The sequence below is a fragment of the Hipposideros armiger genome, unplaced genomic scaffold (genome assembly GCF_001890085.2).
Source record: "Hipposideros armiger isolate ML-2016 unplaced genomic scaffold, ASM189008v1 scaffold_291, whole genome shotgun sequence".
Taxonomy (NCBI): Eukaryota; Metazoa; Chordata; class Mammalia; order Chiroptera; family Hipposideridae; genus Hipposideros; species Hipposideros armiger.
In genome coordinates, this window is record NW_017731641.1 from 2,519,130 (window position 1) to 2,527,007 (window position 7,878).

A 7,878-nucleotide genomic window follows, 5' to 3' on the forward strand; every position below is an offset into this window, starting at 1 on the left:
CTGAAATATTTACAGAAGAAATATGATTTTTGAGATTTGTTTCAAACCATGAGGGGAGCATGAGGAAATAGATGAAGATTGCCTTCAAATGAATAAGGGCTGAAGCTGGGAGATGGGTACACGGGGGTTCATTCTATTACTCGCTAATTTCACATATGTTTATTATCCACAATGTGCTATTATTATCCATAATAGAATGTTTAAAAAGTACTTTATGGCCAAAATGTGTCCGTCCCCTCGATTTGGTCCACAGGCTGCCGGATGGTGGCCTCTGGCTGTGATGACGCTTCAGCTTGCATTCAACTCCAAGGCGCCCAGGAATCCAAGCCATCAGTGGTGGGACCCTGTTTTACTAGATCTCGCTTTCCCAAACCATTTTCTGATCCCTTTTCAGGTCTTTCCCCAGAGGTGCCCATCTCCCAGGGAACGTGACAGTGAAGCTGAGAGGAGCATGAAACGAAACTAGGAACACCAGCGCGAGTTCCTGGGACAGAAGACACCACAGGATTGGGATGCCTGGAGCAGGGGTTAGGAGCAGTCACAACCTGCCTGCGCCCCTCCTCCGATTCTTGGACCTCAACGCCGGAGGTACGCACTTCTGTCCAGACCTCCCTCCCACCCTCTAACCCTCTACCTCAGCCCTCCACAGCCCAAACAAAGGCATCCACTGCCCAGGGCTGGAGGCGAGTGGCATAAAGGTGGGAATCCCCCCCCCCCAAAGTTCGGGTTAGAGAAGAAGATCGTCCATCTGGGAAGACAGAGCATTTGGGGAGGAGGAAGGGAGCCAGTGGAAGTCCCTTGATCCACAGGCAAGTGGAGACAGTGTTGCAGGCAGGCGTACGGAGTGCTTTTTCTGTGCACTACTGTCCTTAGTGCACCCGCGTCCTTGCCTCCACTTCATCCCACCCGGGCCTCCCTCCGCAGTGAGCGACCCTTCCACGTGTGTGCCGCGGCGCGGGAAGCAGTGGGACAATAGGCCGTCAGTGGAGAGGCAGGGAGCGCGCTCCCGGGCGCGACCCGTCCCTCCGCAGCCCCGCAGGCCTCTCTTTGTTCCCTGCTCCTCTCCCCCGCCCCGGCCGTGGGAGCCCAGGTCGGCGCCGGCCTTAGGGACTCGGCGGGGGTTGGTTCTTGGCTGCAGACGGGGCCCGTGTCCTGGGTCCGGTCGCGCCCCCTCCACCCCCGTGCGCTCGGCCCTGGGGTCTGCGCTCCGCGCTCGGTCGGCTGGCCCTCCCCGCTCCCGGCAGGTCGGGGTAATGAGCCGCCCTGGCCTGGCCCCCGCGCCATTGTCTGCACGTGGGGGTGAAGCCGGGTCTCCGCGGTGCTCTGGAGGGTGACCGCGCGCGCGGCTGCGACCCCCGCTTCACACCTGCTCCCGCCCCCAGCCCGGGGCCCGCACGGTGTGTCCTCTCCCTCCCCGCGGGAGGGGTCTCAGCTGGGGCTGCACTTGGTAAAGAGGCCGTGGAGAGGCCGGCGGCGGCCCGAGGAGGAGCTATAAATTTGGAGCAGATGCGGCCTGACAGTCACCCGGCCGGGGGAGGTGGGGGAGGGCTCTGCTCCCCGCCCAGGCCCATCTTCCAGTCCGCAGCTGAGTTAGATGGACTCCAGGCCCGAGGTGACTTGGACTTTGGAAACAGAAAGCCTGCGCCCCCGCCCTCGCTTCAGCTCTTTGTGTGGCCACATGTGGGGAGGGGGGAGGAAGGGTCTGGGTGCTGCCTAAGTAAGCTTAGTACTTTCCCCTTAAAAAGAGTGGTTTGTTCAGAAGAGACTAACAAGTCTGCGCCCCTCGCTCTGAGCTGGCCCTTTTTTGACAGCAGTTAGATAAAAATATGAAGAGAGCAGAAGCATGCTTCAGTCGTTCATTCCATATTGTTTTTTAAGCGCCCATTTTGTGCTAGAAATGCCCGAGGGAGGCACACACAGACAGGGTGCAGGGAAGGTAAGAAAGAGCGGCAGAAAACTTTTAAGGAACAATGCCTGCTTTGTGGTAGTATAGGTACCGCAACACTGTGCATCTCAGTAGCATTTCCCTTTAATAAGTAGTATTTGCTCCGTCAACAGAGGAGGGAGAAGGATGCAGAGTGCCTGGGGGGCGGGGTTGATGGAGTGAGTGTTCATTTCAGGTAGTTCCACCACTGAAGGGGGCTTTCCACTGCACCACACGGCCAGGGAGGTGAGAGGGAACTGCCATGGATCTGGAAGAAAGCGGAGAGCATCGGAGCTGAGCATGGGTGGTGTGGGCATAGCCCTGGTTTACCTTACCTGCCCTGGAGGCTGTATGGCTTCCTCTTCAGCATAGTGTGAATCGAAGGCTGAGTCCATGTCTCCAGTCTGAAGATCTTGGTTCTATAACGAATCGGAATGAGGGTGAATGTGGGGTTAATGTCCAGACACCAGTGCGAAGCTGAGTTGGCAAAAGCCTCTGCAGTGGCCGTCGTCGTCTCTTTTCGCAGCTGTTCCTTTGCCTCCTCTAACGCTGTGAGGCTGACTATTGTAGATTGGCTTGTAGGTTCCATTGCTCCTTTCCTTACCTGCCGCTCCCACCAGTTTCCCTCATCATACCCACATGGTTTGTAGACTAGTGGTTCTCAAACTTGAGCGCGTATCAAAATCACCTGGAGGGCTCGTTCAAACATTCCCAGAGTTTCTGATTCATTTGATCTGGGGTAGGGCCTGAGCATTTGCATTTCTAAAGGTTTCCCAGGTGATGATAGCACTGATGCTGGGACCACACTTTGAGAGTCTAGATGGAAAGGAAAAAAGTAAGGGTTGGTGAAAGAGGAAGGAACTGAAGTTTGTGCAATACTGAGGAAGGGTATTGGAAGTCCAGGGTACTGAGGTATCTTCACCCTCTGTGAGGGATAATAGGCTAACTCCCTAAAGAATTGTGGGCATATTCCGGAATTAGCCCAGTGTGTGTTTCCTTTCTGGAGATGAGCACGCCCCCTAATGGACTCTAACTGTTCTGCGCTCTCCTCGGCCTTTCAAATAAGAAACAAGAGGTGCCTGATTTCTCTTCCCAACCTAATTTGGTCATCTACTCATCTCTTCACTAAAGGAGAAGGGGGGTTGTCTTACACATTTTTTTTTTGCAACTTGATTAGCACAGGTTTTGGTACTCAGTAGTGACTTAATGAATGATTGTATACGAATGAATGAATGAATGCTTTAATTCTTCTTTAGGAGAGCCCTTACCTACCAGTCCCTCCTCCTCACCTTTGATTCTCCCAACTGTTCTAAAACATTTCCAAGGTGATCTGAGATGGTTGAGCTCCAGATATTTGCTGAAAAATGATCTTCAAGGTGTCAATATCGTTATCACCAGGTAGGAGCCTTTGGTTGGTGGCAAGCAAGCAAGCCCCAATTCAGAGCCTGAGGATGGGGTTTGCAAAAAATGGAAAAAAAAAAAAAAGGTGTTTAGATAAAAGCAAGTGGCATTTTATTTCTTACCACCAGGTGGCAGACCTTGCCTCATTAATGAGAATTAACTGTACACTTGAAGCCTGGCCTAAACTACATTTTTCAAATCTGAGCCATGACCAAAGAGCTGATTATTTAGGTGACTCAGGAGTGGAGGCAGGAGAGCACTTGCTTGGAATACCTTTGTAGAATCCTCCGATGTATTTGTGCACTCTCCCTTGACCTTCCTCCTCAGTGACGAATAGTTCACTGAAACATTTTAGTTTTGCATTACGAAAGAGACACACCCTCTTGTAGATGTAAGAAAATGGGTTACTTGGGCAGTTCCTGCGTGAGCAGAGGGTGTCAGACGCAAAGCCAGAAGAAACAAAGTTCCCAGGGCTTCACCGAGGCCGGCAGCTGCCCGGGTTGCCCCCCACCCCCACCCTCTTTCCCCCAACTCCTTGCGAAGGCAATGGCTTCCAAACTCCTGCGTGCAGTTATTCTTGGGCACAGCTCAGCGAGGGCATCATGTGGCAGACGATTGCCTAGAACTTTAGCCTCCAGCATTCACTTCTTGCAGGGGAACATCAAGGCCAACACGGGAAGTTGGTGATATGGCAAAGCAGTACATAGAGAAAGGTCTTTTGGTTCTAGACCATGTGATCATCACACCACTAATGATGTTGGAGCTGGAGAATAGATGTGATCAGCACTGTCTACGAGATGATTTTCCTCATAGGACATCAGTTCAGGCTGAAGCTCTGGACAGAATCTGTGACCTGGATCTACTGATCACTTTGAACATTTCATTCGTCTAGCCGATGTTGGATCCACCCTCTTAGTGGAAGGGTGTGTAACCTGGACTTCAATCCACCTCATGTAAGTACATGCCATACATATGGGATTGATGACATCACTGGTGAACCATCAGTCCAGCAGAAGGATAATAATCCTGAAGCATTTGCTGCCAAGCCAACACAGTACAAGGATGTGACAAAGCCAGTCATTAAACCACACAAGAGCTGAGGAGTGCTTCACCGGCTTTCTGGAACAGAGACTCACAAAATCTGGCCCTATGCTTACGTGGTTTTCTTGAACAAGATCACACCTATTCAGTGGAAGAACCAGGAAGATGTGCTCATTCTTTCAATTGTATGTCTAGTGTTGGTGCCGTGTCCCAATCAGAAGCTAGCTGAGATAGCTTGCAGCATCTTTTCTAGTTTAAATGGTGACCTGATATGAAAACTGATGAGTAGAAAATTAATGAAGAGGCTCTTGTCTGCCTTTCAAAAGAAGGGATACCTATACATGTTTAAGATGTCTCTGCATGTCTCAAGCCCTTCACGAGAAAGCAAGCACAGGCTGGATTTAAAACAGTGTATAACCCAAGCTCTAGCTGATTTTTTAAAGTCATGACGTTGCCACAGTAGCCTTCTTACACGTGATGGTGGTGGTCTCTAGTTCTCTCCATCCCTTAAATGCTGTTGAACCATAGCATCCATAGGCTTGAGAATGCCAAGGGCTGTAGCCCGGGCTTTGTCCCACGTTCTCTGGGATGTGTCCTCCTGGTGACAACGGGATTTAAGCCAATTGCTCTCAGCGGTCACTTTCCAACGTTGAGTGACTGTGTCCACAATTCATTTTTTCTGTTAGGAGTGACACCTTTTCTGCATCCACACTCTATAGAATCTCTCCTTTTCAGACATCCTGGAGTGAACATATTTGGCAGCTGCTGTTTTTATTAGACTGTATTTTTTCCCATCTGTCTTCTCCCTTCTTAGGCTATTAAAGAATACAGATAGTTACTGCTTTTATCCCTCTGAAATGCCTTTCTAAGAGCTGAGAGCTAGGGGACGATGTTGAATCACTTCACGCACCAGGAATTGAACTATGCGGAGGGTCTGTGAAAACGGCTGGTCAGACTTTCATAAGTGGACACTGCTCCTTTCTTTTGTTGTGGAAAAATAAATTTCTCAGAGTCTTTTTGCAATCCTTTAAAAATAAATATTTACCTACATAAATGTTAAAAGATACTATCTTATGTATAGATCTAATAAGACCATATGGAATTACTGGACTAAAAGAATAGTTTAGCTTTTTATTCAAGACAAAAAAATGCATTTTGAAAATGCTGCTAAATGTTGATGCCAACAGTATTTTTCTCATGTGAGTGACCCAAGCATATTATAAATAGTTGATGAAGAGAATGGAGCCTGGGAGGTTAAGGAAACATGTTGTACTAGCTGTGCCTGGACTGAGTAAGATAGTTTTACAATTATGAGAAAATGAAATCTAATTTTTTTTTCTATTCCAAAGATTCTTTCTATAGTGTGGCCATTAAGTCTAGAAATATGGATAATACTATTTTGTCATTCATTGTAATATAATATCGATAAACGTCTGATTAAGGATTTTCTTGGTTTGCAGACTTGGTAGCCACTTGTTTAATTCTTGCTCACCTCTGAAAAGGACAATGAAATTTATTTCTGTTACCTTAAAAATAAGTATCCCTCTTCGTTCATTTTCCCCAGGGAGGGTCCTTTACTATTCCTGGGAATTATTGCCTTTTGGAGTTTTGGAGAGAGGTATAGGAAGTGGGAAATGGCCTGATGCCTGATTCCATACTCTCCTCCTCCATCCTTCCCTCCTTTCTCCCTTCCAGCAAAATAGACCGCTATAGCCAGTGTCGGGGTCACTCAGTACATCTCAACCATGTTTGTTGTTTCTGAGATTGCCCAGCAACTGAGGGGCCTTTCCTAGGTGACACCAATAAAAGACCTTTTCCATGGTCTTTGAAAGGCAATGCTTGTTTCATGTCCAGTGGCAAAAAAAAAAAAAAAATCTATTTCTGATTTTCTTTAACACACTCTAACTTTTCCTTCTACGAGTTTGTAAAAAAAAAAAAATTAAGTTTTCTTGAAAATATTTTGATGAAAGTAAAATTCACAGGACAGCTTTGCTTGGTTTTCCTTTTACTGCCACACACGTGTGTTTCCTTCACTCTTACGCAGAAAGAGTAGTTTGGATGGTCTCTAAGATCACTACCTGTCCTCATAGTCTGCAGTCTAACCAGCTCTGAATTCGTTTTGCTTCCCATTCGCCTGACAGGCTTCCCACTTACTTAGAACTTGAAAAGGTTGCCGTGTTTAATACCCTTTAACAATAAGGCAAACATAAAATAGGTACCATTTACCGAAGGCCTACTGAGTGAGATGTGCAGTTTAGGACCTTTACAAACATCTCATTGCATCTTTCAAGCATCCCATGAGATAGGCATGATCCCACATGCATACAGAGAGAAGGCAAGGTCAGAGATGTGAAGCATCGTGCCCAGGCTCCCGCTGCCAATAAACAGTGTAGCCAAGACTCACACCCAGCTTTTTCTGGCTCTGCAGCCTGAGTTCGCTCCTGGATGTTAACCACTTGTGTCCTGTCCCAGGCAACCCAGGGCGCGGGCCTGCTTGGTTTGGCTTGTATTTACGAGTGGCCTCCCATTTAAAAACAGCAGAGTTCCTTCCTTATGGTGACATTCAGCTTTGTATGAGACTGTTCTTTTTCTCCCCCACTTTGCTTCAGCAAAGGCAGCTGCTAGAGAAAAGTCTGAGCCCTTGATCCTCCTCTGTAACTACTTGTTTATAAATAAAATGAAAGGCTGTCAAAGTAGGCTGGCTTCGGTCCAGGCTAATCTGTGGAGGAGGGGAGCTTGTGTTCGTCATCTACCCTTTGGGGTCCCTGTTTTTGTGCCCCTGAAGAGGCCTCTACCCTTGAGCTACTCTCAGCCGGTGCTCACACATAGGTCTGGGCTCATGGGAGCTCTCCAGATACTACTCACTTTTTTTTCCTGTGATCAGAACAAATCACTCCCTTTCTCCCACCCCCAAACAAGGCCCTGATAATAAACTGATCCTTCTTAAGCTTCTAGCACATGAATTCTCAATGTGATTGAGCACCTAACACAGGGTGACACTTGACTTTATACCATCTCCCTATGTTACATTACACGTTAACATGATTCTGAATGCCAAATCACGCCTTTGCCTGCCATCTGATGTGGTGGCACTGTTTGTCATGCACAGTTCTGGCAGAACCAGGGGAGACTGGCTTCCTGTCTTATCCTCCTCCCCCAGGATCTCGCTCCATCGCCCTCCAGCAGCCAAGCTCAAATGAGCTCCAGCTTCACCCAGGATGTGTCCTTCTCTTTGGTAGGGAAAGGAAAAGGTAAGAATCGTCATGGGTGAGAGAGGTGTTGCCATGGCTTTTCCTGCCACTTAAAATGTTGTTGAGACATGGGCCGACCGAGTGGCGCGATGGTTGAGAACTCGCTTGGGATGCCAGAGGGCCCCGGTTCGGATCCCACATATGAGGGCCAGTGAACACTGCCCTCCACAGCTAAGATGCTGAACAACAGCTCAACCTGGAGCTGGGCTGCCGTGAGTTGCCGGCGACGGCGTAGGCTGCAGTCCCTGTGGCAGTGGGTTG

At 48.5% G+C, this 7,878-nt stretch overlaps 1 pseudogene; it reads left to right on the top strand.

The window, feature by feature from the left end:
- The first annotated feature begins 3,871 nt into the window (after nucleotides 1–3,871).
- On the top strand, nucleotides 3,872–5,115 carry LOC109391374 (adenylate kinase 4, mitochondrial pseudogene; annotated as a pseudogene).
- The last annotated feature ends 2,763 nt before the right edge of the window (nucleotides 5,116–7,878 follow it).